The sequence below is a fragment of the Schistocerca serialis genome, chromosome 5 (genome assembly GCF_023864345.2).
Source record: "Schistocerca serialis cubense isolate TAMUIC-IGC-003099 chromosome 5, iqSchSeri2.2, whole genome shotgun sequence".
Classification (NCBI taxonomy): Eukaryota; Metazoa; Arthropoda; class Insecta; order Orthoptera; family Acrididae; genus Schistocerca; species Schistocerca serialis.
The window spans coordinates 586748545-586770823 of record NC_064642.1 but is presented as its reverse complement, the minus strand read 5'-3'; the positions used below and the strand labels follow the sequence as shown (position 1 = coordinate 586770823).

Here is a 22279-nt window from a genome sequence, read left to right as displayed (position 1 = left end):
GGGCATGTGATGTTATTTCAGTGATTACAAAATCAAGCGAAATTAACAAATAACTTAGGGTGTGAGCCGATATATGAGGTCGGCGTTGCACCTCCTCTGGTCTGGATACTTGCACTTATTCGGTGGTGAAGGGTGTCACAGCCGTTGAGACCTCTCCTGAGTCATGCTGATCAACAACAGTTGTAACTGACACTTGGCGTCCTGGATACTGCCACTGGAGCTGAGTTGACTTCTGAGTTGATTCGACATATATTCTATCGGGAACAGGTCTGGAGAACTTGCTGGAGACTAGCGTACCTCAACATCACGCGGTGCAGACCATAGAGACGCGTGCCATGTATAAACGACCATTGTCGTGTTGGCATCACCATGTTGTCCCCCAAGAGGTTACACATGCACATCAAGGCTCTCCATGACGTACCGCTGTTCTGTCACAGTTTCCTCAATCGCTTCCTGGATTAGCCTAAAATTCTACACCACGACTTCTCCACAATATGATGCTAGGCGTCTCTCTAAAGCACTGGAAAAAGTGACTTCTCTGTAGGTCGCCGCCATGCCGATGGTGGTCCTCTGGGGTAGAGCAGAAAAACAATTAATCGCTGACACGACACGGGCCATTCATCAGCAGCTCTCGCTTCCTGGACACTGCACCACTCCAAACGCAGCCATCTGTGTTCAGCTTGCGCATGTGACGGTAACCGCCTAATCCAACTGCTGCTAGCCTCCGACCAATGGTGCGATATTGAGCCGTGGCACCATCGAGTTATTAGACCTTTCTTGCGGCGCTGGCTCAGGTGTAGTGTTGACTATCCCTCTTGCGGCCACATTGCCAACATCTATGAGGAAGAGTTGGTATCTGTGGGTTGTGTCCTTAGAAGGTCTTTGATTGTCGGTATATATAGGGGGTTCGCTAGCCCGAGAAGGAGGCACGATGTTCGGGGATTGGCGGTAGTGTCGCGACGAGAGGTGGTCACGAGGTCCGAGCGGCTGAAGCCACGAGCTGCGCAAGGAGAGCCTGCGTAGAGCGAAGATACCGGTGTATTTCACCAGGGTCAGCGTCGATTACAAGCAGCAGGCCGACATCCCATCGGTTGGTTGGTAACACTCGTGTCGGATGGCCGCTCGTGGCCTGGCTGCCTTCTTCTACCTGTCTTTCATCGGCAGTACTCATTAACGGCTGTGACGCACCGTGGATCCATAGAACCGCTTGCTGATAAAGGGGAGTAACATTCTGTAATCCTAGTAGTGATTTGTGTCATTGTGTACCTGCCCTCATTATTTTCTGGTTTGCACGCGACCCTCGGAGTTTTACTCGGTCGGCCCTTTGTCATAAATATAGGCCATAGTATTGTACTAAGACTCTAGTTGTCGTTTGAAAATTAGTCCAGCTGTTGTATGACCTTTTCTTTCTGGTATGTATCCGATCATTAATGTTCTAATTAATCAGCTCTTGGTCGTAAATACAGCCGCAACAATTGTACTAAGGCTCAGGATGCCGTTAAACAAAAGAGGGACCTTGTGGTTAGATTTAGCTGTTAACCGGTTCAATTCTTTGATTGTAATTGCATTTCTCAGTCATTAGTTATAATCTCTGTTGTACTAAGCTGTTCGTTTTTGTGTTTGAAAGACCTGGTCGTTATTGGTGTATTTTAGGTGGATCTTGTGGTTCCGCGGAGTGAGTTCTCTTTTAATTAGTGTTCGCAAGTAATGTTTTAAGGTGTTCCTTCTGAGCGGTCTTAATAACTGACAATCAGTTTAACTTTGAAAATATTAACAGCCAACTGTCACCAGGGCTTTAGTCAAAATAAAATGTCCAGAGGGGACGGGTTGGGATCCAGTCGCACCTTGGTCGCCGATTGAATTTAAAAGGTTGGTTTCTTTGAAGTAAGCCTTATCTCAGTCATATTGTTTGCAAATCTGATTAACCTTTAAGCACAGGTGCGCATCTTAGCCCCAAACCGTTTGACATATAGCTTTCAAATTAAAAGTTAAGTCATCTGTTTTGAGTAATTGAATCACTCTTGTCATCAATGGTGCTTATATAGTTTTAATGTGTTGCAGAAGGGCATTTAATAAGATAGACTGTGTCCAGCGCGGTAGTAAACACCTCTGTTTCACCAGATAACGGGCAGGATGCAGATCCGGCCGTCTTGTAATCATTGTCATCTAGTTTGCTGTTTTGCAATACAGCACTTCAGGTTTCTTTTGCAAAGATTAAACGCTTATTCAAGTTAAGATTTAAGGTCAAAAGAATTTTGCAAATTTGTTAATTTTGTTAAAGAAAATTTTATGGTTAAATGTTTAGTTTATGTGTTTATATATTGTTAAATAAACAGATTGTGTGAAAAGTAACTTATGTAGGTGGGTCCTCCCATCCAAGTTCTTTTTAATTCCAGTAAGTGCCACGTATGAGGGATGACACAGAATTTTGCTGAGAGTCGACTACTCTTTCTCGGATGGAACGCGCAGATGTGAAGGGGTTAAGGAGTGGTTGGCACACAAAACGGCGATCCTTGCCTGCGGTGGTCAAGCGTGGTTGACCGGAGCTTGACGACGGATCTGCCTCCCCCCAAGTTCCCATGCAGCCCAACATCGGGCCACTGTCGTATCTGAACGCTCTGGATACTGTAAGTTTCGAGCAGCCGGCCAAGTAGAGAGCCACAATGAGGCCCCTTTCAAAATCTGTCAGATACTTATGACTATTTCATGCGGGAACGTGCCAGCTCCGCAAACTTCACAGCGATCACTCAACATCTGATGCACTTCAAGCCTCTATGTACTCTACCAGGCTTGATAACAACACTTAACACAAATAACACCAATGCCCACCAGGAGCTGTTCTACCTGTCACAGAGAATTCGAGCTCTAATCATTTGTATACCCACCGATGGTATGCACATATACAAAGTTACATTGAAATGTGACCACACCTTCTTGGTGCTTCACTCTATTTTGCCAGACAACGTAAATAATAGCTCGGGCAGTTTTCAAGGTAAGCGAAAATTATTCATTAAGAAATAGCGTAGATAACCACCTTTCAGGGTGATTGAGCAAAACCTCTCCATGGGTTTTAGGCAACCTGCAGCGCCTTCAAATACGAAATGCTACTTTTCATATTCTCTCACTTGCAACGTGCAAACTATTAGTCCTGCAGAAAAAAATGAAAGCACCTTTTCTTAGTAAATTTAATGTAGTTTTTGCCAGGATACGTTTTCGCTACAGGCAGTAGTTTTCGATTTTTCAAGAAAAAATGGATATGAGTGACCTTCAAACACGTTTTTGTTGAATAAATGAGTGACCTTCAAACGCGGTTTTCTTGAATAAATCGAAAAATGTGGCCTCCAGCGAAAACGTATCCCAGCATAAAATTTAAGCACATTGCATTTCCTATACAAAGGTCCTGCTCATTTTGTCTATAGGAATAATAATTTGTGCGTAGTGAGCGAGTGAAAATAAAAAACCTCCTACGTGCTTTTCGAAGGCATGGCGGGATGTCTGAAACCCATACGTAGGGAAAGTTGAACTACCCTGTATGTGTCCAGGTTACATGATCATACAACTCTTTAAAAGAAAGGTAAGAGTTACTAAAAACTAAAAAGGAGAACCAACAGGAAAAAAATGAGCAAGTAGCAGCTTGTAGAATATCAAATGGTTCAAATGGCTCTGAGCACTACGGGACTTAACATCTGAGGTCATCAGTCGCCTAGAACTTAGAACTACTTAAACCTAACTAACCTAAGGACATCACACACATCCATGCCCGAGGCAGGATGCGAACCTGCGACCATAGCTGTCGCGCGGTTCCGGACTGCAGCGCCTAGAACCGCTCAGCCACCGTGGCCGGCCGCTCGGCCACAACGGCCGCCGTAGAATATCAGGTGAGGTACCGAAAACATAAAGCTTTTATTATCAATGTGCTTATAACCGTAAAACTAAAAAACATTTTAAAAACCCAAAAAAGATAGTTTAGTGTAAAGGGAGAATTTACGAAACGGGTAGGAAAACGAAACACAATAAAACGTGGCAATGGCTGAGCTGCAGGTGTATTGTAGTTTGAGACTTGACTGATTTTGTTGTGGTCTTGTGTTTTTTTTATTTTTTATGGGCTCTGAAAGTGACCACTGTTCGGATGAAACTGGTTTAATTGCGTCCAAAACAGGATGAAACAATATACAAATTCGTGGTGAGCTGGCGCGCAGAGCCTCGATTCCAGTGCACTGACGGTTATGGAACGCGCGGTGCACAACGCCGAAGGAGCGACGCACTTCTCCCCTAATTCCCAGCGCACCGCGGGCTTTCAGCGCCGTCGCCGCCGTAGCGTCTCGGCAAGCCAAGGTGTACACTGCGTCTTGCGCCAATCCACCGGCTGCCGGCCGCTGCCTTCGGGCTCGCCTTCGCCTTCGCCTGGAGGGACGGCGGGTCGCTCGTCAAACAGCGGCGACGCGCCGCAGCGCGCCGGTAAACACCCGCACAGGGCAAACAAGGCGATCCTCGGCAGTCCGGCCACCGAGTGCCGGCCGCCAGGCCCTTCATATTTGTCCTGGCCAACCAAAGCTGCGCGTTGTTTTACCGGCGAACGGCCATTAACTGTGATTTGTTTGCTCGCCGGATAAATTGCTCCTGTTGGCTCGTGGTGTGGGGACGAGTGTATACCTGAACACATACAACGGTAATAACCTACAAAAAACAGCCCACATTCGAGAGTCAGTGGGATGCTAGTGAGGAAGAGATCGGATAAGTATCTCCAATGCATCGTCACCAGGCGAACAAAATACGTGCTTGTGGACAGTCGAATCAGCTGCTGAAGACCACACAGCAATCAGAACTGCCTGTGTATTTTTCTATATGGAGGTACAGCTAGTGTATAGGTACATATGGAAAAGCCTCAACAAGCTACGACAAAAATTTTAATCATTAGCACCACCGCTGTCTGCCTCGGGCATGGATGTGTGTGATGTCCTTAGGTTAGTTAGGTTTAAGTAGTTCTAAGTTCTGGGGGACTGATGACCTCAGCCGTTAAGTCCCATAGTGCTCAGAGCCATTTGAACCACCACCGCTGACTCTATTCAATTCTTCTTGTGAGAAGTCTGTAGTAGACACAGTGTTACCTGAATATCAATTTTTATGGAAGTATGAAGTGTGACAGTTCTTTTTAGTGCAAAACCACGAAAGTTTTTTTTCGCGAACTATACTAATGTCATGTCACTGTAGCTGCCTGCATCTGAAGAGGAAGTCGGATAAAAATGTATTGTGTGAAATCTTATGGAATTTAACTGCTAAGGTTATCAGTCCCTAAGCTTACACACTACTTAACCTAAATTGTCCTAAGGACACACACTCACACACCCATGCCCGAGGTTCAAAATGGTTCAAATGGCTCTGAGAACTATGGGACTCAACTTCTGAGGTCATTAGTCCCCTAGAACTTAGAACTAGTTAAACCTAACTAACCTAAGGACATCACACACATCCATGCCCGAGGCTGGGTTCGAACCTGCGATCGTAGCGGCCTCGCGGTTCCAGACTGCAGCGCCTAGAGCCGCACGGCCACTTCGGCCGGCTACTGACATGCCCGAGGGAGGACTCGAACCTCCGCCGGGACCAACCGCACAATCCATGACTGCAGCGCCTGAGACCGCTCGGCTAATCCCGCGCGGCAATCAGTATTGCATTCACGGTCAAAAATGAGAAGTAGTCATGGCAGAAGAAGAAACATATCAGTAAATTCCGTAAATCTCAACGACGTAAAGCAAGCAAAATCGACGTAAGTTTACACCACTACAGACACAATTTACAAGCTTTGTAAATTAAGACCCCAAATACAGGTTATCATACAGCGGCAGGAAACTAAATTCCTCAACAAAAAAGTAAAGTTAAAACGATATCGCAATACAGAAACATATCAAACATCGTTTCACTGATTTGTCTAGCTTCTACAATACTTCTTTCTGCTAGTTGCAAACAACTTTCACACATTTCATAAGTAACAGGAACGTTATATTTATTACAAAATAACAACAATAAATACACAGAATTTGTATGGTTGTGTATGTAAATTGTACCTGCATCAAAAAAAAAATTGCTTTAGTTACATAAAAGCGCAGAAGTTATGCGACCAATTCAATTTTGTTACTTCGATTTGGTACAGCGCAACTCTAATCGTTAGTGTTCACGACAGACGTAGTTAACACCAAGGCTGACAGATGAATGTATACGATAGTAGAAGCAAAAGCATTCCAGTAAACATGATTCCGCAAGAGATAATACCAAATGTCTGGTTAAGAGCCGCCACTGCTTTCAGTGTGAAATATTGTCATAATTCGTAAATATGGATTTCAAATGCAAACTTTTATATGAAATCCTCCTTTAATAAGGTCATTCTTTAACTGTGCTAAACTTCCACCCACGGCCCATCATGGGATTACAGTGCAAGAATGTTGTGGTATGGACAGATTTTAACTGCTAACATGAGACGACATCTAACGTACCGATTGGTTCAAGATGAATAGGCCATCTTGGCATCTACATTTTTCTCCCTTGTGACACCTCAAAAGTGAAAAGGGCCGCATTCCCCCTTGGAGGAGTAAGCTGTACAGTCTTGTTACGATTCACGAGATGATCAATGTATGAAAGAATTCGTGAGTGCTATATACAGGGTGTTTCAAAAGAATGGCCTCATTTCAAAACTTCACATTCATTAAAAAAACCTTACTACAAATACGAGAAACATTGCAAAATGCTCTGTAAATCTTAAAATTTTTGGCTACGCTCTTACAAATGATGTATGTGTCCGCCAGCAGCGGCACTATCAACGTCTTTTTACATTTCTACCTTGGTTAACTTCCAGTGACAAAGCAACACTTCATTTTAGCGGTAACTTGGGCGTGTGGGCATCCTAGAGCCCTCATGACATTATTGAGCACGAAAGAGCCTTACGTAAAGTGAACGTTTTTTATGCTGTTTGTCGTGTAAAAGCGAACACAGTGACCGGAATGGGCCGGCCTGTGTGGCCGTGAGGTTGTAGGCGCTTCAGTTTGGAACCGCGCGACCACTATGGTCGCAAGATCGAATCCTGCCTCGGGCATGAATGTGTGTTATGTCCTTAGGTTAGTTAGGTTTAAGTAGTTCTAAGTTCTATGGGACTGATAACCTCAGAAGTTAAGTCCCATAGTGCTCAGAGCCATTTGAACCATTTTTTTTGAGACGCTTCCCTGCAATCTTGACCTCCGAGACCGCCAGACATGACCCCATCAGACGTTTTCCTGTGGGGATATAAGTAGGAAAGTGCGTTCACCTCCCCTTGACCTCGCGGATAGGCAAAGTGAACAACAGATTAACAACTGTCATAACTTCTGAAAAAGCAGGTACATCGTGTAAAGTTGGTGATGAATTTAGCTGTCGTCTAGATGTTGTTCGTGACGCTGCTGGTGGTCACACAGAGCATTTGTAATAGCACAGAAAAAACTTCAAGACTGTTCAGTTCATCACATGTTTGTAGTATGTTTCTATTAGCAAATATGTAATTTTGAAATTAGGTCATTCTTTTTGAAGAACCGTGTAGTATTATATACAATTCCTGGCATGGCACGTGGAACGCCTCCTTTAATAGGTACGAGAATACAGTAAACTGTAACATCTGCTCCAGAAGTATTTTATTTCTTGATCAGGTATGCCATGGGTGCAATTTGAGTCTAGATAGATGGAGAGTTCATCGAAAATTTTATATTTCAACTATATTTGGTATATTCACTATTTTCTTCCAAACGCCCGTTTGTCGAGTTGTGATACTGAACCTTTTTTGCTTATATTGTTGTACGCTGTTGCCCCTATGAGTTTTCGCTGTTACTTGCGATATACCCTGTAAATAACTGACCTCTCAATAACGGTTTCAGATCTAAGAGGATGTAGGTAGCCGAGGCAATTTTATAAAGCGACATTACGTCACTACGAAATGTCATTACTTGCAGATGGGTAGTTCGTAAAAGATCTGAAATGTGACTGGATCTTCATGTGCGTAAATACACAGCTCCTCTGTCGATTCGCTACGTGATTATCTATCAGTCACTAAAGGTAAAGAGGAGCATCTGCATGGAGCTACTTAAGGTGGGCTGGAGACATAATTATAACGGCCGTAAGATGATTATGAAATCCAGATAGCGACAATTCCAGACTGATGTTCGTCAGTCTTTGTGGGACGACAACTCTAGCTATTTACCATTTGCATTAACTGTGAATGTAACTCTTTCCCTGGGTATTGTAAACGCACGAAAGTTTATAAATTGAAACATGTGCTGTTTTGAAATGTTTCAACTGTTCAAGAGCAGCTTGGGCTGCGGAGTTGAAGATACCATGTGTCACACACAAGTGCAGTAGATGGCTCGGAACATCATGACTACTGGGTACTGTGAGATGGAATGTAGTCTTGTGTTGCTGCCGGCAGGTGGCACGGTATGGAAAGAGTGCAACAGGAGGCACACCGAATGAAGATGGGGAAATTTACTGTCGTTAGCAGTACTCGCAAAAAGACAGACTGTTACGGTATGGATCCTGTGAACAAGCGCCTCGAAACGACGAAACTGGTCGGCCGTTCACATGCAAAAAGTAATGAAATGCATTCACAGTTGCGAATATGGACAACCATCAGCTGTATAATGGAATGACGACAATGAAAATTTGCGCCGGACAGGGACTCCAAGCCGACCAGGGTGGCCGTGCGGTTCTAGGCGCTACAGTCTGGAACCGCGCGATCGCTACGGTCGCAGGTTCGAATCCTGCCTCGGGCATGGGTGTGTGTGATGTCCTTAGGTTAGTTACGTTTATGTAGTTCTAAGTTATAGGGGACTGATGACCTTAGAAGTTAAGTCCCATAGTCCTCAGAGCTAGGGACTCAATTTGAAGCGAGCTGTCGCCTTACCATCTGGCTATGTAAGCACGACTCAGGGCCACACCCTAACTTCCATATGTCGTCAACCATGTTTCTACAACCTGCGCTCGTAGATCCATTATGTATATTCTTGTACAGGGGAGACATCTTACTTGAAAGTCGCTTGACCGATGTCGGCGGATAAATACGATATTGCATCATAATTCGAGATAACACAGAAACTGCAATATCATGTCTATTGAAAGTGGTTAAAGGTCGGTGAAAACACTGAGGACCAATGGAAACGAACCACCTAGTTGGATAAATCACGTTTCTCGTAACATCAGGTCGATGGTCGTGTCCTGTGCCGTCACATTCAGGCGGACGAGTGCTAGAAACTTGCAACGCGTCCCCAATGCAGGCCGATGAGGGCAGTATTAGTGTATGGGGGATATTCACCTCGGCTTCCATCGGACCTGTAGTAGTAACTGAATGCCCGATGACGGTGAACTGCATTATTCATACGTGATGGCTTTTCCAACGGTGATGGCATCCTGTAGGGGGTTAACTGTTCGTATCACAAAACCATAATCGTTATTCAGAGATCAAGGATCATGATTCTTTTGGCCAACAAAAGCGCCCCATCCGAACGCGACGGAGCACGTCCGGGATGCTATCGGACGCCAGCCCAGAAGCTAGTACAAACAACCAGTCAGTAATTTACGGGAACTGCGTGACTTAGGCGCAGGCATCTGGTTCCGCGTACCTCCGGAAACTTATCGAGGTCTTGTCAAGTGGCCTTACTGCATTCCAAGGGTGGACCAAGAAGCTATTAAGCAAGTGATTTTAGAGTTTTGGCCATCAGGGTAAGTTACGTGTGGGAGCTTCGTGTCCGTTTAGCAAAACCTATGCCAGTGCCTTTATGTGGTGCATAATGACCCAGCCGCTACTAAAAAGCGTGCAAAGTTTTGACAAAAGTATGAATGACACCGCTAACACAGCTATGCCGAGGCTGATCAGGATTCCTTCCTTCCTCCTTCTACAGCTTCTTCTACGGGTGAATTCAGTAAATAATCTGTCACATAACCAAGCCATCTACATACACTACCCCCCCTCCCCTCCCCCCACACACTCACACAAACGTGCACGCGCTCACACGCACACACCAAGAGTGAGTGAGTGACAGGACAGGAAAGTCTCAAGTTACAATTCATTGGTACACAAATTTTCGCTTTTTATTTTTTACAGATACAAAAATACCCGTGCTTAATAGATCTGGGTTGCTCTAAACAAGAATATCAAGGTTACAATTGGTTCCTAGCTCAGGGTTAAAAGTAAATAAAGTGTTTTCGTATCACAGTCACACGTATGGGACATTGTAAGGGTTACATGCAAAGGCACTGTGACAAAGTTCCCTTGGCGTAAGTGAATTAGGTGGACGCTTCCCGTACATTTTCGCGACACTGCTTTACATCATAGCTCATATGTCCACCATCACGTGAGCGTTGTCGACTACAGAAACCAGGCGCAATATTAAAGTTGTTGCTTATCACGTCTGCGTGCTCTTGCGGTGCGTTAGTTCACGTAATATTGGAACAAGTGTTGTGGCGGCTGGCAGACAATGTAAGTGAGGTGAAGCGTTGAAACTGAATATTTGTGTTACTGTGGGCTTGTACGCTTTCACAAAAACGCCCCGCATCTGCAGTAACAAACATGGTAACTTTTGTTACATTTGTACAGATCGTTATTTGTGTCTCAAGATGGCGACCATTGACTAAGGCACTGAGGTAAGGGTAAGTCTTGTATTTCGGGTGTTAAGTTGTATACCAGAGTAAATCATAATTTCTACACGTGTCTAATACCTCGTGTCCGTCTATGAGGAATGCTTGGATGCATGGTGACAACTTCTCCACGAAGTTTGGCGTGCCTGCTGTTTGGAGTGAACGACAAATCACTCATCGGAATGCAACTTTTTTACAGTACCTCCCTTGACGAAAACAATCAATATCAAGAGGAAGAGCAATATTCAATATTCTGGCATCCCATCTGTCATTCGCCATATGGATCACGGCGAAGGATTGCCGGTTCCTGTTGCCTACTTGTACCATCATCAAGCAGTCGTAGCGATGATGCTGAACCGACGCGTACAGCCAGTGACACTGAACCTTCATTTACACCAACATTCTCATCTGGAGAACCACACAAAATCTATCTGACAAGGGACTTCGATCTTCCAAAGCGTAAAGCCAAATTCCTAGTCTCACTGACATACTCTACTGGCCATTAAAATTGCTGCACCAAGAATAAATGCAGATAATAAACGGGTATTCATTGGACAAGTATATTATACTAGAACTAACATGTGGTTACATTTTCACGCAATTTGGGTGCATATATCCTGAGAAATCACTACCCAGGACAACCACCTCTGGCCGTAATAACGGCTTTGATACGTCTGGGCACTGAGTCAGAGCTTGGATGGCGTGTACAAGTACCTTCAACACGATACCACAGTTCATCAAGAGTAGTGACTGGCGTATTGTGACGAGCCAGTTGCTCGGCCACCATTGACCAGAAGTTTTCAATTGGTGAGAGATCTGGAGAATGTGCTCGCCAGGGCAGCAATCGAACATTTTCTGTATCCAGAAAGGCCCGTACAGGACCTGCAACATGCGGGCGTACATTACCCTGCTGAAATGTAGGGTTTTGCAGGGATCGAATGAAGGGTAGAGCCACGGGTCGTAACACATCTGAAATGTAACGTCCACTGTTCAAAGTGCCGTCAGTGCGAACAAGAGGTGACCGAGACGTGTAACCAATGGCATCTCATACCATCACGACCGGTGATACGCCAGTATGGCGATGACGAATACATGCTTCCAATGTGTGAACATCGCGATGTCGCCAAACACGGATGCGACCATCATGATGCTGTAAACAGAATCTGGATTCATCCGAAAAATTACGTTTTGCCATTCGTGCGCCCAGGTTCGTCGTTGAGTACACCATCGCAGGCGCTCCTGTCGGTGATGCAGCGTCAAGGGTAACCGCAGCCATGGTCTCCGAGCTGATAATCCATGCTGTTGCAAACGTCGGCGAACTGTTTGTACAGGTAGTTGTTGTCTTGCGAACGTCCCCACATGTTGACTCTGGGATCGAAACGTGGCTGCACTATGCGTTACAGCCATGCGGATAAGATGCCTGTCGTCTCAACTGCTAGTGATACGAGGCCGTTGGGATCCAGCACGGCGTTCCGTATTACCCTCCTAAGCCCACCGATTCCGTATTCTGCTAACAGGCGTTGGATCTCGACCAACGCGAGCAGCAATGTCGCGATACGATAAACCGCAATCGCGATAGGCTACAATGCGATCTTTGTCAAAGGTGATGGTACGCATTTCTCCTCCTTACACGAGGCATCACAACAACGTTTCACCAGGCAAAGCCGGTCAACTGCTGTTTGGAAACTTTCCTCATGTCAGCACGTTGTAGGTGTCGCCACCGGCGCCAACCTTGTGTGAATGCTCTGAAAAGCTAATCATTTGCATATCACAGCATCTTCTTCCTGTCGGTTAAATTTCGCGTCTGTAGCACGTCATCTTCATGGTGTAGGAATTTTAATGGGCAGTAGTGTAGTACGTGTGTTTGCGTTCAGAAGAGTGAGAAAAACTTGTATAACACGTGAACATTATATTACAAACCAGATAGTGGGAACTTTTTATAGATGGCTTAAACAAAAGACCGAAGTCTGTACTGCTACACAGTGGTAATGAAAGGCCATTCATCTCAGTCACACATGCTGCCTTAGCTAAAGAGAATTATACCATTCTGCAATTCGTTGTGAACTGAGTTAACTGCAATAAACATGAATGGCTGGTATGTGGAGTTTTCGAAGTCATTACGATGCAGTTGGGGTTGCAAGGGCGTTGTTAACACCTGTGTGAGTGGGACATTCACGCAAAGGAGAAACACTACACACAGAGAGAAAGGCCAGTACTAACTGCTCTGGTGCCTGGGCCAAAATACAGGGTGTCCCAGCTATCTTGTCCACCCAAAATATCTCTGGAACAATAACAGCTATTGGAAAACGACTTTCACCGGTATCAATGTAGGGCTGAGGCCCATGAATGTATCATATTTGGAAACATTCTAAAACGAAAGCATACGTGTTATTTAACACAAACTTATGTTTTTTTAAATGGACCTCCTATATTTTTCCTCAGCAATCCATAGCATGACAAAGCACATACGCAATGGCGTTGATTGCATCGCAATATTCCCATTACATCCCGAGATATTGAGACGCGAAGTTGGCGGTTGAAACACCCGACATGCGCTGCTAGCGCACGTCCTGAGGCTCAGGCGTGAACCCCATGCTGCCCGTAATCGCGATGTGATTGGCATGTGTAATCACACCTCCATACTTATCAAGAGGTCCGAAACGAATAATACGGCCTGCTGCCATCAACTCTCATAAGCACATAATGGTTTCCCTCTTGCACGTTTTACGTATCTACGTACACAATATGAACCAGTACCGATCGGTGTACACCCGTCAGGTTGTCCTATTTATCCTGCACACCCAAAATAAGGTTTATCTAATGCGTTATATGACCCATTGTGCCTGTCGCGCAGGGCCTGGCTCTACCTAGTCAAGTGTCCAACGTAGTTCCCACTACTGTCACAGTTACCACTTCGCCTTGTTTATGATTTGCGACCCATGCAAACTCCTGTACTCCACCGCCCTCCGAGCGTCCCATTTGTTGTTGCTTTGGCGTGCAGTACACCGCTTGCCAGTGTAGTCGTGCATCAGAGTAATCTAGTGACGGCACGGAGGTAGTACACATTGTGAATAAACATTGTGTTGTAGAACTTATACTGTACAGTATGATATACACACATGAAGATGTGTTAGAAATGCTGCTGATCTATGGAGAATGTACGTTGACGGGAAATACGTTATGAGATTGCTTGTTTGTTGATAGTACTGTTAGCGAACATTATGATTATTAATATGTCTGTTTTCTACCCTACTCTACATACCTGTACTGTACCCTGTTGTAGGTGGACGAAATGCTGTTCAGGCAGAACGACTGTACAGAAGACGATTCCCTGACAAGATATCGCCTTGGCGCCGGATGTTTGGTCGTCTCACATCTCGTCTACGTGAAACGGGAAGCTTAAATCCAAGACCTCGACATCGTCCTAGAACACGCACAGATGAACGTGCTGAAGTTGCTGTGCTCGCTACCATAGCTATGAATCCTCAAATCAGCACACGTCAAATTGAACGTGAAGTTGGTGTGTCGAAATCAAGTGCGCAGCGTATTCTTAAACGTCACAAATTTCATCCTTACCATGTTCATTTACACCAGGATCTTCATGGAAATGACTTCCGCAATAGGTGGGCTCAGCAAAAACTTCTGACTAATCCAAATTTTTTTGCAGATGTTCTCTTTACCGACGAGGCATCCTTCTCCAACAAAGGAATTGTCAATATGAGGAATATGCATTATTGGTCCGCAGACAATCCAAAATGGCTCCGTCAGGTAGAGCATCAACGTCCGTGGAAAGTTAATGTTTGGTGTGAGATTATTGGAGATACCATTATCGGACCTTTCTTTATAAATGGCATCCAAAATGGCAGACAATACTCCAGATTTATACGACACAATCTTCCTGCTCTCTTGGACACCGTACCTCTGAACCGGAGAATGGTCATGTGGTATCAGCATGATGGATGCCCTGCACATAATGCCTTACGAGCACGATGACTTCTGAACCGTAAGTTCCCTGGTAGGTGGATTGGACGAGGTGGCCCAGTTAGGTGGCCTGCCCGATATCCGGACCTTACACCGCTGGATTATTTTCTTTGGGGAGCAGTGGAGGATGCTGTTTACCAACATGCACCAACAACACCAGAGGACATGAAGCAACGCATTATTGATGCTTGTACAGCCATCAAAGAGGAAACAGTAGCACGAAGTAGGGCACCCTTCATCCGCAGAGTGACCCTATTTATGCAAGCCAATGGGCATCACTTTGAGCATGAGATGTGAACGCTTTGTTTAGTATGTAGTGCTGGTATCACAGTGGAAGTTTCTACAAAGCGACATTTTACCCAGTGATGTTAAGAAACATTTGTTTGCAACAATTTGTCATTTAACGCATTAGATAAACACAACATTGATAATTATGTGATAATAAATCTAATTGGATAAACATGTTTACATTCATCTTCTATGTCCAACCTGAACTTCCCAGATCAAAACATTTTTACCTAAACAACGGTAAAACTTTTAGTCCACTTGCTCGTTTCGCTAAAACCATCAACATGAATTATACTATTACGAGTGAATGATTAACTGTCACTTGCGCTAGATCTACAGTAAAGTAAAGTTTTAACGTTGAACGGCATTACCTTTTCAGTAACGGATTAACGATAAGCGAAGTTAACTGTGTGACTAACGTTGCGGTACACAGATATGTTACAGAACCGCATCACCCCTAGCCTATGGGATAAATACCTGCTGGAATGTACGACGTTAATGCAGGATGGCAGCAGACCGTATTATTCGTTTCGGACCTCTTGATAAGTATGGAAGTGTGATTACACATGTCAATCACATCGCAATTACGGGCAGCATGGGGTTCACGCCTGAGCCTCAGGACGTGCGCTAGCAGCGCATGTCGGGTGTTTCAAGCGTCAACTTCGCGTCTTAATATCTCGGGATGTAATGGGAATATTGCGATACAATCAACGCCATTGTGTATGTGCTTTGTCATGCTATGGATTGCTGAAGAAAAAATATAGGAGGTCCATTTAAAAAAACATAAGTTTGTGTTAAAAAACACATATGCTTTCATTTTAGAATGTTTCCAAATATGTACATTCATATGTTTCCCAATATGTACATTCATATGTACATATTTGGAAACATTCTAAAATGAAAGTTTTTTTAACACAAACTTGTTTTTTTTTTTTTTTTTAAATGGACCTCCTATATTTTTCTTCAGCAATCCATAGCATGACAAAGCACATACTCATTGATACCGGTGAAAGTCGTTTTCCAATAGCTATTATTGTTCCAGAGATATTTTGGGTGGACAAGATAGCTGGGACACCCTGTATATTACTGAAGAATCTCTAGTAAATCAGAGCAAACTTGTTCTCCCACAATCGCACATTAGGTTGAGATGCATGACAGCGTTTGAAAAGGCTGTGCACAGGAATGAAGGAGCATTTCGTTATATGTGTAAGAAGTTTTCACAACTTAGCGTAGAGAAGACCAAGAATGGGATATTAACTGGTTCACAGACAAGTCAGCTATTGGGGGACCTAGATTTTGAATTCATTCTAACCCTTCTATTGCTGCATGAGTGGCATTGTTTTCCTAACCCTCTTCTTGGCAAACGTGAAAGCCGAAAATTACAAGGACCTCACGGACTAACTTATTCATGCTTATATGGTCACAGACTGCGTACACTTCCTTTACTTCCACCTCGATGTGTTACTAGAGAACTATGGTGCATTTAGTGATCGGGGGGCATACCTGTCATAAAACGATGGTACACATGGCGGTCGACTACTGCTATATTGACCGATATCTATAGGATACTAAAGAGAGATGATCCAGATACCTACAAAAAAAGGGGCACGAATAAACTACATATGTTCAGTTAATGTATATATCCTAATGATTATGGTAAAAATATACATTCCAATTCCCCACGTACTTCCACAAAAAGTATCGTCATCGATACGCCTCCAGACAGTAAGAACGAAACAGTAGCTCACCTATGAAAGCGCGCATCTCCGTGGCGGTTGCCTGCCTTGGGCTGCGGATGACCAGGGGCGTCCTGCAACACAATATAAACATTATCGTCGCAGTTGGATACAATTTTAAGTTTAGTTACTAACATATCATTAGCGCCATATCGAGAACAGTTTTGCTTGCTTCTACAACTAACCCGTTTACATATGTAAGACTAAAGCTGAACTGCGTATTTGTAGGAGATTCAGCTACCTCTTCAGCTGGGTTTAATGCAAGCCACGATGTCTTCAAATACCATGCGCAAGATTTTCATATTCTCTCATTCGCTCAGCGCGATCTACTGGTCCTACAGAAAAAAACAGGGCCTTTTTGTAGGAAATTTAATGTAGTTATATTTTTTAGTGGGATACGTTTTTCCTGTACGTCACGGTTTTCCAGTTATTCAAGAAAAACTCGTTTGAAAGTTGTTGGTTGTTGGTCGTGTGACGAAGGCCTCCTGTCGGGTAGACCGTTCGCCGGGTGCAAGTCTTTCGATTTGACGACACTTCGGCGGCTTGCGCGTCGATTGGGATGAAATGATGATGATTAGGACAACACAATACCCTGTCCCTGAGCGGAGAAAATCTCCGACCCAGTCGGGAATCGAACCCGGGCCTTAGGATTGACACTGTGTCGCGCTGACCACTCAGCTACCGGGGGCGTTTGGAAGTTATATTTATACATTTTTCTTGAATAACTGGAAAACTACAGCCCCTATCGCAAACGTATCCCAGTACAAAACTTAAGTGCATTAAATTTTCTACAGAAAGTACCTCATCATTTTTTCCATAGGACCAATTGTTTCCACATAACGAGAGAGAACGCTCCATGATATACTCTTACCCGTTTGGTATAACACCGGTGAGGATGTGACTGCTCTCACAACTATTGTTAAACTTCACCGTTTGCACTCGTACGTAGTTTTCCGGGCCTCAGGCAATGTCCAGATGTTACTGCCCATTTACTGTTCAAATTATCTTCTTTCTTAAGTAGTGACCAAGAATTCTTCCTGATCTGATGTGTGCACAGTTTGCAATAGTAAAGCAGCGTTTTGTAAGACTGGCCTGTTTCACACGTGAGACAAGGTTAAAAATAAGTCTGATTTTGTTTGTGTCCAGTCGCTTATTGAAATACATATGAGTGCAATCTGATTTCTGATTATGACTGCAGGGTGAAAACTACTCTGGTTCTGGCTCTACGAAAAAGCTCTAGAACCGAAAAAGAGTAACATACGAACATGATTCATAATCCGAAATAGGTCATTCACTTTCTCGGCGGAATTATTTGATGAGACCTTTTAAGGTTATCAGCCAAGCCATGGAATTCGACTGAAGATTACAGGTAGGAGACTAGTCAACATGTTGCGGCAACTGGACACCAAACACCCCGTTTCCCCAGAACAGAACTCTAATCGGACTGTAAAAAGGCAGTTCCTATATTATGGACAGTTTAAGAAATTTTAGACGTTGGGTAAGACGTACTAAACACACGATGGACGTAATGCAACACATTATTTTTTCTGAAAGCAAGTTGGTTTTATTCAGGACTCATATACAACATACTATTCCCCCACTCTTTTGGTTACAAAACCCTGTTTCTCAACCTAATCTTCGTTCAATGAGATGGCCCTAGGCCGCCTGACAGGGAGCGCCTGTACCTCTCTACTCGTCGATGTCGGAGCCAACGTCCTGCTACATGAGTAAGATTCCCATCATCCACGTACGTTCCCGCGATGTGCGTTTTTCATTGGGCCGAACAGATGGAAGTCGGAAGGTGCGAGATCCGGACTGTACGGTGGATGAGGATGAACACACTTTTGAGAACCCCAAATAGTGAACAAGTTGGTCAGCACTACCAACAGGGACGTCCAGTTGTGCCGCGAGATGTTTGATTGTGATCCGTCGATTATCTCGAATGAGAGTGTCCGCACGTTCCAACACTGTTTGTGTCGCAGCTGTGTGCAGCTGGCCGGCACGCTGGAGATGGGACACATTTGTGCGACCTTTCTTGCGATGGTGGTGGATGCCTCGTCCAACGACGCACCATGCTTTCGTTCACTGCCAGGTCTCTGCAGACGTTCTGCAAGGCCTATGAACTTAGGCAGTGCGAGCCGTGCACGGTTCGCGTTTATCCTATTTATTGTTTTCCATCTTCTATTACGGTACTGCCACCTTGTTTTCTTAATTCATTTACTGGCGTCACTGACTTCCTGCCTTACTTGCCCATGAGTGGCAGCAGCATCGCGTATCAGTAAGTGCACTGTCGTACCATCTCTGGAGCGACCGATAGTACTTATGGGTCGTCGTGTTTCTGGCAGTCAGTTGGAGTTGGACCAGTAGTGCAGTCCTGATGCAGCAGCAGTGAGTTGGGGACCGAGCGCCGGTGAGGCGCCGACAGCCAGTGTTCGCCGACCGCTGGCGACACACATGAACTGTCTGATGGAGGGAGATTGGAGCGGGACGACCGTTGGTTGGTCGTTCGGTTGGGCGTCTGGTCGTCCGACGTATATTTGGTCCTTTCACCATTTCCAGGCCGGCAGTTGGTCTGTTGGCATGCAGTGAGGAAATATCCGCGGCGTGTAGTTTGGTTAGCGGGTCCCGCTGGCGGCCTCTCTACGGTGTCGGTGTGGTGCTGTTCCCATTGCTATGAGGTTCGTGGCTCACCCATCCTGGACACGAAAGTTGAGTTTTGACTTAATCTACCAGCAACTGACGACTGTTCACATTGTGTCGTTTGGAGATCGTTTTCAGCTGTTGGGATATTCACGCGAGCAACATTGTGTGTTTTAAAGTAGACAAATTTTAGCCACCCTCCGGTGGAGTTTTACTGTACTTAGTAATTTCAATTGAAGTTCACCAGCGGAATCTTCTGCCTTGTTGACGTTAACGTTTCGGTTACACACCCTGGGCCGCGCGGGATCAGCCGAGCGGTCTAGGGTGCTGCAGTCATGGACTATGCAGCTGATCCCGGCGGAGGTTCGAGTCCTCCCTCGGCCATGGGTGTGTGTGTTTGTCCTTAGGATAATTAAGGTTAAGTAGTGTGTAAGCTTAGGGACTGATGACCGTAGCAGTTAAGTCTCATAAGATTTCACACACATTTGAACCTGCCCTGGCCGTTGACGTAAATTAAGGTAGTGTATTTTCCTCATCGTGTTATCACTGTCCAGCAGGGTGTGTAGTTTGACAGCTCAATGTATAATTGGTTGTGGGCGCCAATACCTTCTACGTTGTTCCATTGAACTCCCTGTTGTGTGTTGGTCGGGTGAAGTGGAGGTCATCTTGTTGGTGGGTCCGTTGACTATCTGTCTGTTGGGTTGTCGTCGGATCGACATTGGTTGGGCCAGCTGCATGTCTCACCTAAGCGAACGTCAGCGTTTTAATTCCAGGCCGACCCTCGGAACTTCTGAGCGCCCTTGGGTGTACTGCCCTTTCTTGTTCGTTCTTGTTGTTTGTACTTGTATGGCTTCTAGCCGATTTTTTGATTAAGGTTGTTTTGCCCTTAAGGCGTCAGATGGTTTGGGCCTTAATCCTAATTTAAGAACTGTTTTATATAAATCCTTTGGCATTTTAAAAATTAATGTTATTGAGTCTTAAGTGTTGGGCCTTCAGCCGATTTTGAATTTAGGTAGTTTTACTCTTAAAGATACTTGGGCCCTTTAGCCCATGTTGAATTAGGCCTAAAGTTGTTCTGCTCTTAAGGTGTTAAATAGTTTGGGCCTTCAGCCTAATTTAAGAACTGTTTTACGTAGAGCCTTTCGCATTTTTAAAATTAATGTTATTGAGTCTTAAGTGTTGGGCCTTCAGCCGATTTTGAATTTAAGTTGTTTGCTCTTAAAGTGTCAGTTTCTTTGGGCCATGAGCCTAATTAAGGAACTGGTTTTAAGATAAGGCTTAGCGTTTTAAATTTATGATTTTGGTTGAGCTTTAGGTTATTGGATTTCAGCCGTTTTTTAATTAAAGTGGTCTTGTCCTTAACACATGAGATTGTATGGCGCATTCAGCAGCTAATTAAGTTCCAAAACTAAAGCTGTGTTTTTTTTTTAATTTCTTGGCTTATGTAACGTTTGATCAAATAAAAAGTTGTATGTTCGATTGTAATTGGCAACCACTTATTTTGGCCCCTTTCCACAACTTAAACTACCTGTTCTGTCATGCGGGTTTAGCAGGGCGTCTCACAGTCCTCTGGGTTTCCGCCAAAAGAAACACAATGACAGCTCTCTTCTTGGAACGCACCTCCATTACAAATGCTCCTTTGAAAGCTACGTATAGCGCCACCACTTGCCGGAACTTCATGACACTGTAAGGACTGAAGCGTGAGCCGTGGTAAAATGTGCTGTTTTGAGAGCGCGTCGCAGCGCGTAGTGCAAAGCAGTCGCCCTCCGTTTCTGGCGGTGGCGGTGGCGCAGCTTTGGTGTCTCCCTCTCGTGGGGAAGGGGAAAAGTTGCCTGTTCACGTGCATTTAAGGGGCGCTATGAGCTCGGCAGTGGGTGAGTCGGTGCAGTCTGAGTGAGGCAGTCTGTCATTCGGGGCGAGTCTGGTCAGTTGGTCAGCCGGCTCAATGTGGGGCAATCAGTGTCCGTCTGTCGTCCGGAGTGCTGGTATGTGTTAGGCCGCCAGTCTGCTCGAGCTTGCTCAGGCAATGGTCATTGGCGGTTGGATCGACCGGTTGGTCGGTCGCGCACTGGGTCACAAGATGACTTGCCCGTCTTAAGCGTCGGCGCATGTGAGGTTGCCACGTCAGTCCAGTGGCCCGCGCCGTATAGCGAGGGGTAGTGGCTTCGCGGCCGACACGAGAGGAACAGGAACCAACCCACGACATCGGTCTGGCCGGTGCGAGCTGCGACGCCGTGAGACGGGAGATCGGCGAGCCTTCCTGCGTCCGTTGAAGCGGCTGGCAGCGGACGTTTCGGGAGAGCGTTTTGCGCGTGCTGCGCCAGGTCTTCGCCAGACATCGCAGTTTATTAGAAGTTAAGTGACTGGAGATATGTTGTTTCATTTACTTGTTCAATTCTACTTGTTTTCTTGGTCAGTCTCTCGTCCCCAGCTTGCTCGTCTGTCTCCCGTCGCCGGCCGGTGTGGCCGTGCGGTTCTAGTCGCTTCAGTCTGGAACCGCGTGAACGCTACGGTCGCAGGTTCGAATCCTGCCTCGGGCATGGACGTGTGTGATGTCCTTAGGTTGGTTAGGTTTAAGTAGTTCTGAGTTCTAGGCGACTAATGGCCTCAGAAGTTAAGTCGCATAGTGCTCAGAGCCATTTTTTGTTGATGTTCTTGGTGAATCGCTAGTAAATGAAGTAAAATGTTTAAGACAAAGTTCTGAAATGCTAAATCTACGGTTCAAAGTGGTCATATTACACGATGTCCCACAGCAAATTTCGCACTGAAATCGGTCGAGGGGAAAAAAATGTTGCCTCAGGTATAGAACGCCCCTCGTACTTCTTCCATGCGCTCTGAGTGACATGCCTTGTCATACTCGCAACAGAGGAGAACACACGACATAACGTGTTTCACGTGTTTCCCCAGCCCCAAGCCTTTCGCGGCGCCTTTATTAAAATCGGTTTCGAGAATCAGAATTTTTCTCAGGTAGCACGAAACCGACGAAGCCT

At 45.1% G+C, this 22279-nt stretch overlaps 1 protein-coding gene across 1 annotated transcript in view; it reads right to left on the bottom strand.

The window, feature by feature from the left end:
• Positions 1-22279, bottom strand: part of LOC126482124 (atrophin-1-like) — a 412049-nt gene that overhangs the window by 96672 nt on the left and 293098 nt on the right. Inside the window, exon 2 of the mRNA XM_050106100.1 lies at positions 16662-16723. The gene's annotated coding sequence lies outside the window, so the exon portion shown is untranslated. The remainder of the gene's footprint in view (positions 1-16661; positions 16724-22279) is intronic.